The sequence below is a fragment of the Neovison vison genome, chromosome 13 (assembly GCF_020171115.1).
Source record: "Neovison vison isolate M4711 chromosome 13, ASM_NN_V1, whole genome shotgun sequence".
Taxonomy (NCBI): Eukaryota; Metazoa; Chordata; class Mammalia; order Carnivora; family Mustelidae; genus Neogale; species Neogale vison.
In genome coordinates, this window is record NC_058103.1 from 23,587,254 (window position 1) to 23,610,514 (window position 23,261).

Below are 23,261 nucleotides of genomic sequence, written 5' to 3' on the forward strand. Positions count from 1 at the left end.
CTGGAGCAGTAGAGTCAATGGCAAAGTACATTTTTCCATGTCTCCTTAGCTATGAAAAAGGTCACATGGTCTGGGTAAATGATGTGCAGAATCCAATGTTAGAAAATCAGGAAATTTATATGTGATACTGATACATACCCAGAGAAGTATCAGTTCTGGTAAGGACAAATCCCTGTCTCCTTTTGGATAGAAAGTATGCGGTGCAATCAACCTGCTCTTACGTGGCTAGTTCAACAACTTCTGCAGTGCTGCCTTATCAAGACACAGCTTTGGTTTCTGCTGCTGGCAGGCTTGGTTGGGAATTCAGCAGTGGTGGTAGCTTGACAAGAATTAATGAGGGGGAACCCATTGATTCAGCTGATGCGTACCCATCCTTTCCATCTTAGCCATTTCATTTCTGGCCCCAGTAGCTAGATTTTGTGATCCCAAGGAGAGAGGCTGGTTTATTTCCCCTGGAGTGATTCTGCCTAACTGGCTTTTTTTTTTTTTTTTTTTTTTTCTAAACATAAAATGTATTATTAGCCCCAGGGGTACAGGTCTGTGAATTGTCAGGTTTACACACTTCACTGTGCTTTGAAGGTTATTACTATGAAACTCTAAGATCAGTGAATACTTAACTCACTTCCATATATTCATCCACATTCCTCTTCCTCAAAGCTTCTTTACCTCTGATCTTTCAATCCTGTTCCTTCCAGAGCCCTAGGCCAAGTCAAGCTTTATTCTATTGCTTAGGATTCTGTGTACATGCATGCCCTTAGGCTACTTCTATCTTTCTCTAAAATGCATACAACTAAGTTCTTTGCTTAGAATTTAGCTAAATGTAAAGATCCTCTTTCATCTCTGTCCTTAAGACAAAGGCCCCAGGAATGAAGAGCGATGGAATATTCAAATGGCAGCAAAGAAGCCAGTATGGTGAGAACTAAGGGGGAAGGAGGAAGAGGAGTGGAAACATAGTTAGAAAGGTGACTGGCCCTCAAATTATAAACAGTCTAAAATATTATGAGTATTTTTTTCAAATTTTAAATATTATGGATGACATTTCAATGATTTTTTAATAATACTTTTTAACGCTCCTTTTATCCCTCATGTGTTTAGAATTTTCTCTCCTTCCTTCCTTCCCTCCTTCTTCCTACCCCCATCTTTCTTTCTGTTCCCTTTTTTTTTTTTTTTTTTGAAATGTTTTTTAATACCTGACACTAAAACCCAGGGTATGAATAACAAAGACTTCCTGAATGGGCCACCATACTGGCTGCTTTAAGAGTTACAAGCGACTTTGGGTCATACTGTTGAAATCAACTAGACTAATTTAAGTATCAGGAGCATCTTACAGCCAGGACAAAATGTAGAGTTAGCTTAGGTATCACCTTCTTCATCTTTTCATCTGCAAAAATCTCAAATAGATGGATAGTCAATTTCTATGTGAAATTTAACAACAGAAATCCTATTGCTTTATTGAAATGTTATTGTCATTGCTTATTGAAATACTATTGCATTTGAGAATGGCTTTGGTTGCTCTAAACTTTTTGTTTTGACTTAATCTATATTTCTGAAAATTTTATCTACTGGTGGTATTCATGTTCCCTGGGTTGGGGGAAAAAAGACCTGATTCCAAATCAAGCAGTCCTTCATATATTCCCTTACCTTTTTCCTTCAGTATGAATTATGAAACACACTACCACTTATATATCATCTTGTTTTTAACTTATTTTAAAGTCCCCATGGAGACTGGTGACAAGAATGTATATAGAAGTTGAAATAGATCCAGCACATTTCCCCATCCACCCAAACCTGCTTTTCTGAAGGAAGCCATGACTCTGAATCTTAATATTCCATGAATTATATCTTAATACCTTTAGATGTATTGTCATCTGCCAAACGAAAGAGTCAAAATTATATGTAGGAAAGCTTTTCCAACCATGTTACTTAACTTAATCCTCAATAGAAAGAACAAGTTCATGGTATCTTAGAACAAAGGAGACCTTCACTGATCACTTAAAGCATGTTTAGAGACTATTGTTATGAATATGACTTTAAAGCATATCAGTGGTCCAATAGACCACAACAGTTGGCTCCATATAGTCCATATAGTTAGGACAAGTTCATTAGAATGTTCAGCTTTCTTTATTGATAAAATAGTCAATTTATATGTTCATTAAATTTTTCTAACCTTGTGTCTAACAAATTCTGATTTTTCAGACTCAACTTCTAAAGAAGAAGATGAAAGAGACAAACACATTTTTTTTAAAGATTTTATTTATTTATTTGACAGACAGAGATCACAAGTAGGCAGAGAGGCAGGCAGAGAGAGGAGGAAGCAGGCTCCCCGCTGAGCAGAGAGCCTGATGTGGGACTCGATCCCAGGATCCTGGGATCATGACCTGAGCCGAAAGCAGAGGCCTTAACCCACTGAGCCACCCAGGCGCCCAAGACAAACACTTATTTTTATACCACCAGAAATTTAAGAACATTCAAAAGTATATCCATCTATTGTATATCAGGCAGTGTATTATGCACTTGAGGTAGGTGATGAACAAGATCCAAAGGTCCTCTGTTAACAAATGTCTAATGAACAGTAGATTATATTCATCTGGAGTTTGGCTCAGAGGTCAGAGCTAAAATTAAAAATGTGAGAGTCTTTGAGGCTGACAAATGCTTCTTACTTTTCAGAACATTTTCAAACTGTGTTCTGGAAACTTGAGCTCTTTGAGACCTTTCTATGCATTCGATCTTAAGTCACTGAGAAATGTTGCAGAATAGCAACTAGTTGACCATTTTAACACAACATTTGCTAATTATTTACTGTGAGTCCTCATCTCACTGAAAACCTGACAATATCTCACAGAACTGGTTTTACAGAAGAGAGGATTAGAAGACTGAATTATAGCACATGTCATTATTCAAACAACTTCCCTGAAATGTCAGTAATACCAACATTCTCATGAATGGTCATATCTTTTACTATTAAAGCGTGGGATATAAGGCAAATATGACCATAATAAAAGTGTGATCACTAGATTTTATAAAAGTTTTCTCTCTTTGTTGAAGGGTTTGGCATTTTATCTACAGGAAATGCTAAAGTCACCTACATATTCTTTAAGACTTTTCTAGCAAAAACTAAAAGGGCAAAACATGTTGGCATTGAATTTTAAAACTCTTAATTCTCTGGATATTTCCCTATGCATCATATCAATGGCCATAGGAAAACTAAAATAGAAATCAATGTGGCCTATGCAGATACAAAAGGCACATGGGTGTGTGTAAGGATGTGTGTTCATTTGCATGATGAATTTACTTTATGTTTCCTGCTTTCTCTGACCCCTGAGACACAACGTGCACCAATTTTTGAGCTGTCAAGATGAATCCTTTGTGGCCATCACCTTGTTCATAAAAACCTAGAGGTTTTAAGAAAACACTGTCAAAGGATTATTAAAAAAAAAAAAAAAAAAATGCATCCAGTTATTCTGACCTTGCCAGGCTTGTGAGCTCAATGGTTGGAGAAGAAAAGAAGCAGAGGATGAGACTGCCAAGCAATGCTTGCTGTGAGCAAGAGCCTTTTTCTGGATCACTAACAACACAGACCATGCTTAGTTAGGCGTGTGGGCTTTTTATGGCCGCTGTTATTTCTCTGGCTTTTATAAAAATATGTTTTACAGGTGAATCAAAGCTTATAAAATGAGAAAGAAGGGATGAGGAGGAGCTGGTGTGGAGTATTTCAGCAGTATTCAAATAAAAATAAGGAAAACAAATGAGAGACTGATGTCTTTTACTTAAAAACCAAGGAATGGGGGTGGGTGGAATCAATGCTACTGACCAACTGTACCTGCTGGCAATAATTAGGCCAGGCTGCTGAGAAAAGGAAACACTGTGTATTTTAAAATTTATATTTCTTAATTTTTTATGCAAGTGGGCACTAAGCATGTGCCTCCATCCAGCATATGGCTACCACGTGCCTGGTTTTTGCACAGGAATGTTGCACCTTTGGACTCACAGGGAAGCTGGATTTTATGGTGATTTTGGGGCTCTGGTTCATCCCTCCTGCTGGTTCTAGGTAAGTGCTTATTGGAATCAAACCGATTTGACCACCTGCAGCATGTGAGGCTGGGATAAAAGAATGAATTCAGGACATTCTTTCCCACATAAAGTCAACTGATTAAGAAACTTTCATTATATCAGCAAATTCGACTTATAGTAACACCTCGATCAGTCTTTGATTGAATAACTGTTGGAATGTATCCTAACCTACTGACACATCAAGAAAGCCATCACAATTTCCCAAATAAAAAACTTTTAACCCATTTTCAGTCCTAAGATCAGCACTGGAAGAACCCAACTTAACATAAGGCCCTTGAAGACTTAATGAAAATGTGCTCTTGTCATATTTTTCTCTACTACATTTATCCTAATACTTTTCGATCATGCACAAATATTTCCCACTTACCAAAAAAATTTCTATCACTGTTTTCCAGGGTTTTTCCCAATTTTTTGAGCGTTTTGTCCTTAGCACAAATTCCACTTTTTAAAATTCTAGCTCTCATCTTGCAAATGACAACAGTGATAGTCACTTGGATGCATGCAAATTATTTCCACACTCTCCAGCTTCTGGCCACACTGTACAATACTTCCACCCTCATCCCTGACACATTTTGTATTTTGTCATGGTCTCATGAATTGACTTGGCCAGAGAAATTTGAGCAGAATTGCTGTGTGTCCTTCTGGATAGAAGCTTAAGAGTGATTCCATTGAGTGATTCCCATGTTTCTCTTTCTTTTCTTGTGTCTTACTGCTAATGAGAGAACGAATGCAGCTTAAGTGCTACAATGAGTACAGCCTAATCCACACTGAACATGTATCATGAATTAGGAATGAGTGTGTGTGTGTGTGTGTGTGTGTGTGTGTGTGTGTGTTAAGCTACTGAGATTTTGGAATGGTTTGGTAGCTTAGCCTAACCCATCTTTACTTTTGTACCTTCTGATTCTCTGATCCAGCCAGCGCAAATTAAGCTCCCTTTGCCTTTGTTCAGTATCACTGCATTTGTGTTATGAGTAAAATATTTATTATAGGCTATTTTAAAAAGTTCTATACGTGTACCTATGAAATTATAGTTTATGGAAAATAAAGAAGCGTTTTACTCCATTTTTAATTGTAACCCCAGTATCAAACAATGCCTTGAATATAATAGTAAATTATGGTTAAAATTAATTAACTGGAAAGTCCAAAATTTCTAGTACTTCATTGGGATTTCTATCTCACCCTATATGAAATTAAAAATTTACTCATATGAATTTTTCTACTGTCAAAAATCTACTGTCATCATCTACTGTGATGTCTACAGCATCACAGACTTGACTGAATGGTTGGACATTTTAAGTAAATTTTCCATTAGACTAATAGAAAATTATGACAATATTTAATCATAACCTACTGGTACCTAGTGGATTATCTATAACAAAATGAAAAGAAAAAATGAATTCCAGAAAATCAGAAATGTAACATTTCATAGTGTAAATTGTATTCTGCCCTTTGCCTTCCTAAGTAACATAAATGCATAATGATCTCTCTTGTTCCAGAGAAGCACCCTGACATCTTTATTATATTTGCCTTTATCTGGCATTTGATCTGTTCAGACCAACAATGTCTCTATTTAATACTTCAGTTAAGCATATCCAATTAAACTTTATACTGACCTTCTTAAACAAGGCATCTCAACTAATTCCAAACCTGAGAGGATTATACGAGATGACTTTTTTTTCCTATTTGCCTATGGTTTGGGAAAGTTTAAAAAGTAGAGAATGCTTGCACAGGAAGAAATGTCAAGGATAAATTTTTTATATGTGTTCACTATTACCATGACTGCCCCATTGAAGGTACAATAGAAGTAGTTTTTGCTTAAAATTTATTAAAAAAAATCTATCAATATGTCATTATTGACCAACTGTTTTTAAGTAACATTATATGCAGTTATGTCTAGTGCTTATACATTACCTGTCATGGGCTGAATTGTGTTCCTCCCAAAAAAAGATATGTGGAAGCTCTAACCCCCAGTATGTCAGGATGTGACCTTATTAGGAAATGGGGTCATTGCAGATGAAATTAGTTAATGAAGTCATACTGGAATAATGTGGCCCCTTTCCGATATGGTTTATATCCTTATAAGTAGACTGCCATGTAAAGACAGGGGCATGAGGGAGAATGACACATGATAACAAAGGCAAAGATTGAAGTTATGTAGCTGTAAACCAAGAAATACCAAACACTGTCAGTAAACCTCCAGAAACTGGGAAGAGGCAAGGAGTAATTCCCCACAGGTTTCCAATGGAACATGGCCTTGCAACACTATGATTTCAGACTGAGACCCTCCAGAAATATGATATGATTAATCTCTGTTTTAAGCTACCCAGTTTATGGTACCTTGGTAAAGCAGCCCTAGGGATGTGATATGCTCCCTAACCATCCAAAGTACCCACAGTGGGATGGCAGGAATGAGAACCAGGCAGTAGAGGAAAGCAAGATAAAGATATGACAGCTACCAGCACGTGGCAGTATGGAATGCATTAGTCTGACCCTCAAATCTATGGTCAACTAATCTTTGATAAAATGTCCAATGGAAAGAATGTCCAATGGAAAAAAGACAGTCTCTTCACCAAATGGTGTGTTCCCATTCCACAAATGGGAAAATCAAACAGCCACATGCAGAAAACTGAAACTTACATCTTATACAAAAATAGATTCAAAATAGAGGAACGACCTAAATGTGAGATGGGAATCCTTCAAAATCCTTGAGGAGAAGACACGTAACAACCTCTTTGGCCACAGGAACTTCTTGCTAGACGTGTCTTCAAAGGCAGAAATGAACTATCAGGACTTCATCAAGATAAGAAGCTTTTGCACAGCAAAGGAAACAGTCAACAAAACCAAAAGGCAACTGACAGAATGGGAGAAGCTATTTGCAAATGACATATCAGGTAAAGGGCTTGTACCCAAAATCTATAAAGAACTTACCAATTCAACACCCAAAGAAGAAATTATCCAATCAAGAAATGGACAGAAGACATGCACAGACATTTCTGCAAGGAAGACATCCAAATGACCAAGAGACACATGAAATAGTGCTCCACATCACTCAGCATCAAGGAAGTACAAATCAAAACCACAATGAGATACCACCTCACACCAGTCAGAATGGCTAAAATTAGCAGGTCAGGAAACAGCAGGTGTTGGTAAGGATGCAGAGAAAGGGGAACCCTCCTATGCTGTTGGTGGGAATGCAAGCTGGTGCAGCCATTCTGGAAAATAGTATGGAGGTTCCTTAAAAAAAAAAAAAAAAAAAATAGAGCTACCATATGACCCAGCAATCACACTACTGGATATTTACTACAAAGATACAGATGTAGTGTTCCAAAGAGGCACCTACACCCCAATGTTTGCAGCAGCAATGTCCATAACAGCCAAAGTGTAGAAAAAACCCAGAAGCCCACTGATGTATGAACGGATAAAGAAAATGTGGTGTATATATACACAATGGTATATTACACAGCCATCAAAATACTAAATCTTGCCACTTACAATGACATGGATGGAACTAAAGAGTATTGTGCTAAGTGAAATAAGTCAATCAGAGAAAGATAATTATCATATGATCTCAATCATATGTGAAATTTAAGAAATAAGGCAGAGGATCACAGGGAAAGAGAGATAAAAACGAAAGAAGATGAAACCAAAAAGGGAGATAAACCATAAGAGACTCGTGATCTTATGAAACACACTGAGGGTTGTGGGAGGGGAGGAGGGAAGGGGATGGGGTAATTGGGTGATGGACTTTGGCGGGGTATATGTTGTAATGAGCACTGGGTATTGTAGAAGACTGATGAATCCCAGACCTGTACCCCTGAAACAAATGATGCGTATGTTAATTAATTAAATTTTAATTAAAAAATAAAACTCCCATTCCTTGCCAAAAAATTTAAGAAATAAAAAATTAAAAAATAGTTAAAGCTTTCAGAGTACAGGTAAAAAAAAAAAAAAAAAAAAAAAAGGAAATGTGTTAGTCCAGAATGGCAGTAGGGATGTTTCTGCCTGGTGAAGTATTCGAAAAGTTCAGATTCAGAGTCACTCTGTAAAAAAAGGAAAGCATGGCTAAAAAGGTCATGTGACAAGAAGGAAGCCCTTAATCTTGAGGTATAAGCCTGCCTCTCGGTAGTAACTCACATTTTCCGTATGTGTTTTAGGCAATGTAAATATGCAAGTCAGGACACAGAAGTACAGGTTCTTCTGTATTTTTACAAACAGCTAATTCCTTTTTTGCTTTTGTTTTTGTTTTTGTTTTTGTTTTTGTTTCATTTTTGTTTTTGTTTCCTGGCTTTTAGGAACATTGCAAACACATACATTCTAAACATAGTCTAAATTAGAAAACCTGATCTCTACTCTCACATTCAGATTCAGCCATTTCTAATCAGCTCAATACATTAATTTCCAGAAAACATTTCCTAAAGTGTTCTTAATTGGAATATGAACAGCCTTAAGAATAACATGAAACTGAGAAGAAAAAGATTTGGATAAAGTACAAGCCTAAAACATAAGACCAGATGAGCTATGAACAGTTTACTTTAAACAAGTATATTATTAAAGGAAATTGCTTAATATTCACACTCGTTAAGTCAAGTTCAATAATTATTTTTTCTCTTTAACTCTTTTCGGAATCAAGGCAAACCACACGGAGCTGTTTCATCAGACCGTGTTTGATTTGTAAATACAGGGTAAAAGAATAAAAACAATAGAAACATCCTATTAAAAATCAGACTAATTGGCAAAATGCCCTTTTAGCTCTTTCAACAGATTTAAAAATCTCAGCCAAGCATCTGAATTTATGGTGGTTTTATCTTTCATCACTGTTGTCAGGCGACCTTGATCTGTTCGCTCAGAATTTAGTTCTCTGCAGACTTCCAACGTGTAAATCAGCCCTTGAACTTGGTCATGAAAGGACATTTGACACAGAGAGACTAAAATATGTCTCTTTTGTGGAAATGTTTACCCTGAGTTGATACCGAATTCTTCTTCTTCCAATTACTCACACATTAATTTCAACTTTGTTTTTCTAGTCTCCTGCTCGCCTCCCTTGACTGACAGGAATATTAGCTAAGTTTGTCAGGCCAGTTGCCTGGCCCCCAGAGAAAACCCAGGAAGGGCTGACCTCATGTTCACAGCAGGGACGGCCAGCTCAGACTTCTCTATCAGTCAGCGCCTGCGAAGACCAGGCGGCAGGGTCTCAGCGGCCTTCCTGAGTGAGCTCGTTGATAAAGTTGATCCCATCAGGAAGGAGAATATTGGGCAGAATCCAGTTGTATGGCTTATGTTGAGAGTGAACTTTTTGACATTTCAAATCTGCCATATCAAATTAAGCAGAATAAAGCCGGCTGTTTGCCCGATTATTTATAACATCACAGGAAACTTGGAATGACTTATAAAAGAATGGAAATATTTCTCTTTCCTCAGAAAGAAGCTTGCCTCTGCCAAAATACACAGCAACTGGCTGGGTATAGGGATGGTGCAAAAGAGTTCCCACTTCCAAGGTTATTAAAACATACCTGGGCTCATTTAAAAGCCCAAACCAAGTATGAGGATGAACAATGTGGGGACAGCCTGGGGGGCCACAGTCAACTCTCACCCAGCCCCTGTTTCATAGACATGAACAAGCAAAGGTAACGAGCGGAGCGTTTGATTTTGCCGAGAATGTTGCTGACCATAAGCTTTGGCCAAAGGTGTTTATCACCTTAATAAGCCCCAAGGGATGCAGCTGAAGAGGGTGACTTTGAAAGTGGTTTTAACATCCTTGCACATTTACCGAACCACACTGAGACCAGAAATCACTGATGAAAGCTGGCAATGGACTTTGGAAATATAAATGCTGCACACATGAGAACTGTGAGGGTATAATTTTTCCTTGTTCCTTGCAAGGCAATGTGGGATTCATGTAAATAATTTGAGAATGTGGAAATAATAGGAAGCTTTTAGTTACCCAGAATCTTAACCATCCAAAGATATCAATTATTAACATTGGAGTGTACTTCTTATTAGTCTTCTGTTCTATGCAAAATAATGCCCACACTCAGAAATCATCTATGAAAAATTACATTGTTAACTAATGTGTTTTTTAACTAAACTACATACGTACATACACATACACTCGCACACACACATATATATATATATATACATAGATACACTCATTTATATATCTATTTCATATTCTTCATTATCTTTGAAAACCTGGTGTTTACTAAAAGCATAATATTCAATCATATTTCATGATTGTTGAAAAAATTATTTTTTGCTTGATTGTTTGTTTACTATTTTTCCTTTTTTTGTTATTACAAAAAATGTCACAGTGTATATCCTCATATAGGAACTGTCTTGCTTTGATATTGCTTTAGGGTAAGTTTTTAAAAATGTTTTTCATTGGGTCCAAAAAATCTAAAACTTTCAGACTCTTTTTTAATTTAATTTTATTTATTTATTTGAGAGAGAGAACATGAGCTGAGGGAGTGAGATAGGGAGAAGCCGCACAAACTCTCCACTGAGCAGGGGTTCAGATGAGGGGTTTGATCCCATGACTCCAAGATCATGTCCTGAGCCAAAGGCAGACGCTTAACCAACTGAACCACCCAGGCACTCCTCTTTATGACATTTAGAATACATTTCCCAAATGCTTTCCAGAATGTTCTCACAAATTAACACTGTCCTAGGGTAGATGTTACCCTGAACAGCAATTTTCAAGGTTATGAATCAAGATTCCCGTGTTATCACCTTGAACTCCTTGAACACACTTTTTTCTGGCATCTTCTTTCTATGCAAACCTCAATTAAGCATGTAAGATAAGTTGCTATTCTTTGCTCAGGGCGGACAGAAGGAATATGATTATATTACACAAAATATGTATATTCATGTGTAAACCTTATCCATTTATATTGTGTATGATCCTCAAAATGTGTTTCTATAGTTACAAAATTTTCTGGTCTCTATCTGATTATGTACTAGTGGTGATTGTTTAAAAATACATATAATTGAAAACTGGAACATCAAAACCATTTGTGTGCTTATTATTTGGAGGACTCACTTATTTGCTGAGATAGCACACAAATTTGCACAAAAGGCTGATCAGTGTGTTTATGACTACGAGTCTCATGCCTCTCACCTTCTGTGTATGGTTCCTTACTGAGGAGCTATGGCTCTTCCAGGTGGGAGGGACCAAAAACCCCATTAAATCGAGTTCCTCAAGCATAATCAGACCAAAGACAGAGGAGAGCTGAGAGAAAATGAATAGATATCAAGGTATCGAGTTACCTACATAGATAGAAAGACAGAGAAATAGATAGAATAAGACAGGAGATTAGAGGAAGAAGATAAAAGAGGACTGAAGTAAGGAAAAAGCATAGAAAGATGAAGAGAGAAACGGAAGAAACACAGGAAGGGGCCCTATGCTCTGCAAAGTGCTTTTAGCCATTTGTGACAAATCTGCCTTTACCTGTGCTTTTTCACCTCCTGAAAAGGGCCACATGAATTAGGAGACAGAGACAAGGGCCGAGGGTGTAATTTCCCATATATATATACACACACGTATATATATAATATATATGTATATACATATATATTGTATATGTATGTATGTATATATATGTATATATGTGTATATACATATATATTGTATATGTGTATGTATGTATATATGTGTGTGTATATATACACACACATACATGTGTGTATATATATATACACATATACATATATATTCATTGTGTCTGTATGTCTGTAGACAGAAAATAAAACAGGTTGTTCTCCTGTTTTGTTCCAGCAACCAAAAAGTAGTCTCAAGCCAAATTCTTCTTATATATGTATATATATACATACATATATACACACACACACAAACACACACACACACACATATATATATATATGCATGTACACATGTATACACACATATAGATTGATATTCCATTTACAGGTAAGTTATATTTGTCTCATAAAACTAATGATGCTATTTTGTTAAAATGTTCCCCTTAAACATTTACACATTTGATTCTTTTAAGTTCTTTTTAAATTCTAAAGCAAAGGCTTATAAAATAATATTTTGTTGTTTAACTTTTCCCACATTTTACACAAAAAGCCTGATTGCTTGGAAAAAATTGTAAAAAAGTCATTGTAGAGTTAATATGAACGTTGCTGCCCCTTTAATTTTCTTAAAAAGAATATTCACTAAGTTAAAAAGGATTTTTAAAATGTGTTCCCTTTTTTTAAACTACATATCTGTGGGATGCCAAATTTTCTTCATATATCTCAACCAAAACAAAATATTAAAACAGCAAATGCAAAAGATATGACAATCCAGTTGTCTTATTAAAACATATATTGAAGAAATCTACATTAATATAAAGAAAAACTATATAGGAATTCATCTCACTAAATTATTTTTTTTAATTTTGGAAAATGTGATTATTTTTATGTTTTTATTCTTACATCAATGGTGTTATTGATATTTCAAAAGGTTATTATTCTGTTTTGATTTATAGTAAATAAGTATTGATAGATTAGAATATTATTTTATATCTTTGGGCAGTTTTCTTATATTTTTAAAGAAAGGAAGGTTGGACTAGATTTTTTTCTTCTCAAAATGTAGTTTGAAATGATCTATAATAGATCTACTTGAAGTGATGGTTAAATTATAGATACTGAGACTTGCCCCAGACTCACCAAGTCAGAATCTATGAAAGAGAGACCTTTCAAAAGAGGGACCTTGGAGATTTTTCAGGTTCCTTTAAAATTTGAGTGTTACCTATCAGATGACCTCTGTTGATTTTGTTCCAGGTGAATAAACACCAGAATCTCTGAACCCCTATCTCCTGCAAGGGCAGGCTAGATGCCTAGGTTATCCTGGCCCCAAGACCATCTATACATTTCTCCTTTACAAGGTTGGCAGACAAAAATAGAGTATACTCAGTTAAATTTGAAATTCAGATAAACAATGAATTCTTTTAGTATAAATATGCTGTATTTAGAAGATTGACACACATATATACATATCTCCAATTATTAGATAAATATTCAATATTTGGGTTATATATATAATCCAAATATTGTGTGGAACATATTTGTCCTATTTTCTGTTTGTGCCCTTTGCTTTGCTAAATCTGTCAGGCCTATCATTTTTCCACCATTACTTCCAGGTGGTACTATCCGTAAATAGACTAAGTGAGACAATATGGGAAAGTCTTACCCACAAGATTTATTAATTGCTTAGATTTAGGGTCAGGTGGGAAATGGCTGAACCCAGAAGCACTCTTATAATAACAGTTAAGCCTTTATCCATGATCTCACACTCTTATAAAGCAAACCCCTCTAAACTTTCCCCAAATTTCTTTCAGAAAGCATCTCCGTGGAGCTGACATGGCTCTGCTTCCAATTACTGCTTACTTCATCTCACTGTGGTATTTCTCATTTTAAAGTCATTGGCACATTGGTAACAACCTCATTGCCAGAGCGACTGGGAGGAGAGAACATGCCGTTTAATCTCTAACGAAGCCTTGTTCAATTATGTCAACATTCACCTCTCCTCTTACTTGTCCTTAAGTGTGTCATCTTAAGAATGTAAACATCTTTGGGCTCCCTTTTATTTTGTCTACCTCTCCAGGTCTCAGGGACCTCTGTTCCCACTGGTGATGTTCTGGGTTCTTGCTATTTCTCCTAACCGATATGTTCTCCTCTTCCAAAAATACAGATTTCCCTCTGAACAATATTGCCCATTCAATAATCTTTCTAAACTTCTCTGATTCTACTTGCTGCACAGAACAAGATGGTTTCCAGATTTTGTTGTCAAAGAAGGATTCTGTTTTAAAGAAAGGTTTCAAAAATAAAATAGAGAAATGTTTTAATATCAACTTACCAGTTAATATTTGCCTTTTCTACCTACATCAGCGGCATCTAACAATCTGTAAAGATGGTCTTTCGTTTTTAGTTATCCTTCATTGAGTAGAGAGTGGTTCTGATTTTCTCATATCTGGCGTTCTTCTCAAATGACTTTCATAGCTGATTTCTACTTTGGCAACTGCCATGCCAGGTTCCCACATATAACATGGTATTTGGCCTTGTTTAGGGTCCAAATGAGAAACAAGATGTGCCTTCAAAAACTGAAGTTACATCTAAGGCTAACAAGGATGTTCTCCTGAATTTTGAAAGGTAGGTGTTCCTGTTTCCATTCAACCCAGAAGCTTAAACTAGAACTTGACTTTGGGAAACATCTTACTAAAAAAATCTTAGTAAATAGCTTGAGTGGGAGCTATGTTTGTGATTGGTGAATTATGTCAGATTTTTTTCAGGTAATTAATTGACTACCCCCAGTCATACTTTCAGATCTATTTGTTTTTAAAACTGATGGTTTAAAAAACAAAAAAACAAAAAACTGATGGTTTCAACTAATGCAAAGAAAGTATCAAGTTCTCACATCCAGCCAGATTGCAGAAAGAAAAATTAAATGAACCATTTATATTTGTCTACATTGCATAAGATGATTCTCTAGCTGAGCTATGTTGTTTTCTTTAAAACAAAGTTTTCCTTTTTTTTTTAACTATTTACTGTCTGAAAGTCTGTGTCTGCTGTCATTACCCACACTTGTCTGATAACCATTGTAGGTTTCTTTTAAGAACAGTACTTTTACCAGGTTCATATTTCTCTAAGCTTGTTTTTTCTCATACTGTAAAAATAAGATTTTAAGAATATTAAAGGGAATTTTGAGAGAAAAAATCGCATTGCTAACATTACCTAGCAAAACTATTTTTATTTGCTTAGGTTGCTTTTCATTCCCTTTTTTTTTCAAACAATATGTACATATTTGTTACAATTACAATAAAATTTGGGACATGTTTTAGTTTTGGAAAATTTTTACTTTATATGGTTATTTTAAGAATTACATGGCAATATAAATGTGAAAGTATTCGGAATACCGCCTATCAGATAGGTACTTAAATTGATCTTTGAAGCTGTGACTCTAAGTTAACTTCTTTTTTTTTAATATTGTAAAGTATATAATACCTAACCACGATGGTGCCTCAAAACTCAGGTAAGACATTGTGGTTGCACATTTTTTCCTTTTCTTTTCTTTTTTTTTTTTTTTTTTTATTACAGATAATGAGAATGAATGTTCTTTTTTTTCTTTCTGTGAATTTTTGGGACTGGGATTCCTGTGTCAGAAGATCTGAACACTGGGCTATCAAAAGATTTTGTCAGTTCCCATTGCCATCAAGATAGTTACAGCATCATCCAATTATCAGGATAGTTTCTTACTAACCTAAAAACTGATAATAAAATAAACCTATAAAATATTGTTTATTTGTATTAAGTGTCTTTCTTTTGTTTCTTGCATTACCATGAAGGCCAGACCTTTTCCAAAATTCTATGTGCTATTTAGTTTTCATTACTTATTACCTATGTCTGTTATCTGTTTCCATCTTTTTTTTTAAGATTTTATTTATTTTATTTGACAGAGAGAGATCATAAGCAGGCAGAGAGGCAGGCAGAGAGAGTGAGAGGGACGCAGGCTCCCCGCTGAGCAGAGAGCCCGATGCGGGACTCAATCCCAGGACCCTGAGATCATGACCTGAGCCGAAGGCAGTGGCTAAACCACTGAGCCACCCAGGCACCCTGTTTCCATCTTTTTTTAAATACTTTTTTAAAATAGGTTTAAGTTATAGACTACAAGGTTTTTTGATGGGGGTGGAGAAATAATACAGTTCAGTGGATCCAAGAAAAAACTGGAAGGCTGAGAGTTCCAAGGCAGGAACTCAGGGACCTCAGAGGACACCATGGGATTTGATGGCGTCTCCAGTGACGTCTGTGGGTGCCAGAGACTTTGCCAGAGAAGGCAGATAAAGCACAACAGTGGAGAGAGAATGACGGTAAAGTAACAATTCCCACTCTCAATACTTGTCTCCTTAGGTACATTGGAAATTCATTTCTTATTGCCCGTATTTTTTTTTTTAATTGGATCCTTTAGGAAAGCTTAATCACACCATCAAACTTCTCTTTGACCAAGATGTTCCCAACTATGTCTGGTTAAAAAATCTTTGGTAGAAAGACAAGAAAGTGAAAAACCTAAATTTGATGCAGTTGGACACTATTTTTAGCTTGTGAGAATGTTCACAATCCTCTTTGCTTCAAAAAGGAAAGTTGACAAACAAATAAATAGAAAAATAGTTAAATAGACGAGTAAAGAAGCACTTTATGAATCCTTGGGTCGGAGGTTGTGACTGTGGATTCCTTAGGAAATAAAAACATAGACGATTTGAGATACTCACTTCTTCCTAGTGCCTCTTCCTCTTTTTTCCCTCTTTATTTTTTATTGCCATCAATTTAGAGACTCAAGAAAAGAAACAGAAATATATTTATGAAATATATTTGTAAAACACATTATGATAAGAAATATCATATATTTTTAGAAATAAATAGAAACTTAGAAAATTTCTAAATAGAAATTTAGAAATTTATATATATATTTATATATATTTAAGAAAGATTAAATATATATAATCTACTTCAGATGATATCGGAAAGTGGTTGTTGACCTCTGATACCAACACAGAGAAAGAGACTCAAACCTGAATACTTGACAAGTGAACCCAAGGAAGTGATAGCAGTTTACTATTTTGAGCAGAAAAAGGATATGATGAGTTAAGCACCGAAAGGATATAGATATTTCACGAACTTGCATGCCATCCTTGCCCACAGGCCATGTTAATCTACTCTGTATCCTTCCGATTTTAGTATACATGCTGCTGAAGTGAGCATAGGATGTAGATATTTCAAAAAACAGTATATTACCACCCCAAGCATCACCTAATAATTAATTAACATATGCTTGATTCATGCTCTCAATCTGCTTGTGTATTAATAAGCTTGTTCTGTTTTCCCGTATGTGAAAAATGGGAGATGCAAAGAGGGTTTCCTTTCTTTTGACTTTTCACCAGGCATGATAAGTAAAGTACAGTAACTGGACTTTCCAATATCTCCTGGCCCTTTGAGAAAAAAAGCAGCATTCAAAGAAATAAATTAATTTAAAATGGAGGGGGAATCGGTTACAAAATAGGTGTAAAACTTTATTTAAAAGCTATTTCTACTCATGGCATTTTCTCTGCATAGTGTAATAGAGTTATAGTTGCAGTAATGGTTTGCTTACGGGCAAGCAATTAGGCACCTGCCGTCACTCCACAGGATGTAGATTTCGCATGAATAGCTATTTTATAAATAAACAAATAGAAACTCATATATGTAATGGCACAGGCAAATGCCTCTTGGATTTTAAGTTTTAAAAAGAGTTCCACACTTTTTCGAAATCATTTGTTTCCATATATAATTGGATTCAACTCAGCCTTTTCATTTTCCACATGAATAATTAATAATATCATTATTATCCTTACAATCCTCTATTGCAATTTAACCATAAGAGGGCTGTAATGAGTCACTGCATTAAGGTAAATATAAGAAATATATGAGCCATGCAGATAGTCAATGTAAGTGTGCAATTTCTCAGATGTGGGCGGAAGTTTATTTTTTGATTATCCGTCCCTCTTTATAGGCTTGGTGCTCTGTCCTGGGAGAGCACGATTACTGCCTCAGGCTCCCTCATATGTTCTCTGGATCTTGAATTGCTTCCTGTTTTAACATGCCTTCTGCAGCCTATGGATCTCTTTGCAATTTATTCGAAGTCATAAACAATTGATCTGGACTCTGAGCTCTGCCATGTACCACCTAAGTGAGCCTACTAAATTAGCTGCATGACTTTCCAAAGCCTGAATATCTTCACTTGGAAAATGGGGGCTAGAAATAGTAATCATCTCATAGGTGAGTGTAGAGAATCTTCACTCAGACAGTTGGGTAATGGGTCTCATGAGCAGACAGCTTCTCTGAGACTGAGCTACAAGGTAACAGTAAACTGCCCTTACACTGGTCTGGGGGGTTGTTACCTTCTCTATCTGTGATTGATTTGCTCTGGACCCAAAGAGCCTGGACCTCAACTATCTGCAGCAGAGCTGGGCAGCTGGGCTGGAACTGACAAATGGTTTCACCAAAACCTGTGGGTAACAAAGGAAATTAATTTATGAGGTTTACGTGATACAGTCTTGTAAGACTTAAGAAGAGCCAAATGATGCTAGAAAGGAAGATTGTATAAAATAAACTAGTGAAAGATAAGGGATTTCATTAATTTAGAAAACTGAACATGTAGTTTAAAGCATGCGAAGGTATACAGTTGAGAGTTCTCAGTTCTCAGATTTTATGCAAATAACATGTTAAAATAAGACTGAAAACTTTAGCAGATAGGATTATAGAGCAGTGAAAGCCTAGACTTTGGAAACAGGTATATCTGATCTTGAATATCAGGTTCACTGTTTAACTTTGAGACTTAAAGAAATTGCTTTGCCTCTCAGAAATCACTGTCTTTATTGGTAAAAGAACGATAATGATAGTTGTCTTAGGGTCAGCGGCCAGTCACTTAGAAGATTATCTGCCTGAAATTAAATCTCAATAAATTTTAGGTATAATATTGAGACAAGTAAGAAATGAAGCCAAGGAACATGGGAGAGGGTGACAAATGAATTGAAGGTCTCCTGGAAAGATAGACTTGGTTTCTAAAGATAAATTTATAATAACTCAGAAAGGAAATCACATCAGACCATTTTACATAAAGGTTGAAATGCTCTTAATTCTACCAAATTTCTCCCCAAAGATATTTATCAAAATTTACCCCCCAAAAATTGAGTTCTGAATTCTTTAACTCTGATTTAAAAAATTCATTTGATTTGCAGTGTTACAATTAAGGCAAGATTTATGAAAGAATAAGGTAAGAATTTTGTATCAGAAACTATGATGCAGTCTCAGGTTAGAATAAGGTTATTGGTGGTCCTTATTTATAATAGGTTAATAATTGCTATTGAGTATACGAATTTGATTTCATGTAAGATAAATATGACATTTGTGATAATTTCTATACCAATACCAGGTCTTTACTCTAGTCAGGGTTAAAATGTAAAATTATTTCTAAAGGAAATCCCGGGTACAATTTATGTGATTCCGACCTATTGTGAACTTCAGGCACATAACCAAAAGCAGACAAGGGATCTTACTTCTTCTTGAGGCCTGAGTTTTAGTTTTGAAAATCCAAACTTTGCTGAAACATTTTCATAAAACACTGCTCTATCACTTAACTTTTCTTTGATTGTATTGTGCATGATAATACTAGATAAAATGGACTGTTGTATTCAGAAAACATAGAAAGCAATGACTTTAACTCCTGTTCGATATTTACCTCCTACACATGGATTTTTTCTGTACTGCTTCTTACCTAAAGGCTCACTTTCGGCAAGAATCTGAGCACATCTCCTTCCCCCAAACAACAGTCACAATTTATGTTGACACACCTCTTGCTATCTTTGTTGCTTCCAAAGGAATTCAACAAAAACAAGAGGGATTAATGAAGGCAGTTGAAGCTCATATGCACTCAAAAACTTGCCAAGTTTGAAGTCAAATTAGGAATTGACATTAAACCTTGAAAAGTTGGTTGTAAAGAATAGGATAGCAACTAAAATTTACAGCAGAATAAAATGTTAGAGTCCTAATAAATGTTCAAGGAGAATATATACTCTAAAAGAGTAGATTCATTCCAAGGTTATGTTGGATTTCAGAGATACATTTCTGTAAGTTCCTACATAAAAAGTGGAGAAAGAGAATATTTTAACAATTCATGGAAAAAAATAGTTCTCTTAAATTACTGTAAAACTACCTATAGCTTTTGTCAATTATATTTCCATTATGAGACTCTGAGAGTCATTGTAATAAAATTGAAATTGTGAAATGTACAAAAAACAGCAAGTAACATTCTGTATCCAAAGCAGAAGCACCATACCCAAGAAGAGGCTGGCCATTTTTCTACTAGTTCATTTCCTGCCAGCTCCCATGACATTTAATAAATCCCAGAATCCTAGAGCCACTCCTACCTCACCTTCACGTTATTAGCTATGAAATGGTTAGATGGGAAAAGCACCAATTAGATGCAGCTAAAGCTTGTGTTTGATAGCAATGCACAGAGGGTTGATTTTCAATAACTTCAATAATTTCAATAAAGAAAAATAAAAAAACTTTACTCAGACTGTCATAACAATTGAGAAAGCTTCTCTAACACCACCTCCACCTCCCAAATTCTAGAGCAATTTATCCTCTCCAGTGGTCAAAGCTAGAATGGATCATAGATACAGTAACGCAAATTTAAAAGTGTGTTTGATTCTCATAATAAAGTAGCTGCCTCTAGTATTTTTCAGAGCATACTGCCAGAAATCTCCCTATAATCCCACATCATGTAGCTCTGTTTAAATAGAAATCAGAATGGCCAGAGTTATAGAAATTGATTTGATGAGAACTGAGAAGTATTTGGCATTGGAAATGTGAGCAATTGTTTCATAAAGAAATTAAGAACTTTCTGCAAGTAGTGGTGAACGTCCTGACTCAAGAATATGGCCTCTCAGCACAGAGAGACTGACAGGGACAAACTGTAACACTGGCGAACAGAGCAAAGAAGAGCATCAAGGTGGAGATAGTTCATCTGTACCTGGTTAGCACTGATGAGATGTGGAGTTTGATGGAGCATCCCATTTATTAAGAAGCATGCATACTGTAGAATTTTCTATGTGGCAGGCAATAATCCAAGCTCATTAAAAATATTAATTATAATTATCTTCATAATGATCAATGAGATAGGAGCATTCACCTATGTTTTGTGGATGAGAACGCTGAAGCCCAGAGTGGTCGAGCAGCTTGCCTAAGGACACAGAGACCGTAAATGGTGTGCTCAGGATTGGGGGCCAGGCACTGTACCTCTAAGCTGGTGCTGTGTTGTCAACTACAGTGATGAGTATTTGCAGAAAGTTCAGTGGGGTTCTTTGCCTCAGTTTCAGCCAAGACCTCAACTGTAAGAGAATAAAAAAAGGAATTAGTACACATTCGAAAGAGGGGTCTTTTGCAAAAACTCAAAATCAATCAAAGTTGATTAGGTTATGCTGCCATAAAGAGTGACCCTCCTCTCAGGGGCTCAATCACAGAAAAATGTTTCTTGTTCAAGCTATAGTATCACATGTTGACTGGGGCTTCTCCCCATCTCCACTCTGAGACCCAGGCTAAGGATGAAGCCCTTCATCCAGAACACTGTCATTTGTCCTGTGAGAGAGAAGCGGCCCTGGAACATTTTGCATCAGTGTTTTATATGCCTATATGTAATGGTTGTTACTTCTACTTACAACTTATTGGCCAGAGTTAGTTACACAGTCCTTCCAACCAACAGAGGAATTAGGAGGACAATCTTACCTTGCATGTGGAAAGGTATGGGGAGAAGGAACCATGTGAAAGAGTTGGAGAACAAGAATGTTGTGCAAATAGCAGTTCTTATCTCTACTACCAAGGTAGCTTAAACCTTCTTTTAAAATACTTAGCCCCTCACCTACTCAATGACCTAAAAGTATCCAAGTATAATGTTCATGGACATTGAAACTGGTGAGATAATATCTTTAGGAGAAGTTGTTGGAGTTCCTGGCGTTGTCTTACTGTCTTCCATGGAGAGAAGAAAAACATGCTCACTTTCTTCCCCTCAATTCTAAGGCACTACTTGCAGAGGTTAGTTTGTTCCTCTGGAATTTGGGGACCCACTGAACTGATGCCTGAGTCGCAGCTGAGCAATCATGTGACAGGCTGACCACAGCTCTTTTCTGCAGAGTATATGATATTTGCTTCAATTATGGGTCATGATGAAAGTTTCTTGTGAAAGAAAAAGAAGGCAGAGAGAGATTCAGAGACAGTGAGAAAGAAAGAGAGACAGACACAGGTCAGGGTAGAAGACTGAGAAAGAGACAAAATGAAACAGAAATAGAGAAAGGAAGGGGGTATATGAGCAAGTGAGTCACTCTAGAGCCTCCTTCAAGTACTCCCACCCCCCCAGCCCCCCCAGAGCTGCTCACATGAAAACATGCTCAATTGAGTGATAATTAAGGAAATGCAAATTAAAGCCACCAGTCAGAGTGGCTAAAATCAAAACCACAAGAAATAATGAGCGTTGGGGAGGATGTGGAGAAAAAGAAACCCTTGTGCACTGTTGGTGGGAATGCAAATTTGGTATAGCCATTGTGGAAAACAGTATGGAGGGGTCTCAGAAAATTAAAAATGGGATTACTGTATGATTTCTATGATCTATAATTCCACTTCTGGGTATTTACTCAAAGAAAACAAAAACACTAATTCAAGAAGATATAAGCCCCCCTCACTATTTATTACAGAATTATTTACAATTACCAAGATATAGAAGCAACCTCTGATCATCAACAGAAGAATAGATAAAGAAGAAATTCCATATATATATATATATATATATATATATATATATATAAAATCTCCTCACTCCTCACCTGGGAAGTTAGAGGTATATATCCATACTTGGTAGGAGTCTTAAGGAACAGTGATATTACTAGTTAGATGGACCTACATAGTACTATGGCTTTACAGAAAGACAGCTCCCTTCTCTGGAGCTGACTTAATATTTGTGGAGGGAGGGGTGTTAGACTTGGTGATCTCAAAGACCTTTTCCATTATTAACATTACTTTGATTTGAAGATCAAATAAAAAAGCAATTTATTTTCCTCCCCTTGATTTTTTTTTTTTTTTGCAAATAGGTACATTGCCCAGCAACAATGCATTCCTTGTCTTACTAATAGATCCATTAAAGAAAGCATTGTGACCCAGAGCACAACCCACCTTATATTTCCATGAGAAAGCTTTTAAGCACTAAATTTCTACATGTATTATTTACTTTAACTTCCCATCTCTCATGGAACCAGACATGCCCTCTGTATCCTAACTTCTCCATCACCCATGAAAACACTTTTATGTGGTTAGATTTAACTTTTTAATGTAAGGAAAAAGTTTTTTGCTTTAAAAAAATATATTGGGGTTGTTTTACGATTTGGGTTTCTTAGTGTCCTAAAAAGCAGATTTCTCCAAATTGAAAATCTAGTCACATTATTCATAGTGAGGAGATCACCAATTACTTTTAAGATTTAGCCTCAAAGAGGTTTGATTTTTTTTTTTTTCCCCCAGCATAATGGAACTCAGAAGCAAAAGGAAATCAAATTGTCTTTGAGAGGAAACATATCTGTGGCATAGATTTTGGTAGCAGAAAATACAGT

General features: G+C 36.0%; 1 non-coding gene across 1 annotated transcript; it reads right to left on the reverse strand.

Moving 5' to 3' along the window:
• Positions 1–16,723: 16,723 nt before the first annotated feature.
• LOC122894900 lies at positions 16,724–16,830 on the reverse strand. Its single transcript, XR_006381900.1, has one exon. It is a non-coding gene; the product is annotated as a U6 spliceosomal RNA (small nuclear RNA).
• Positions 16,831–23,261: the final 6,431 nt, after the last annotated feature.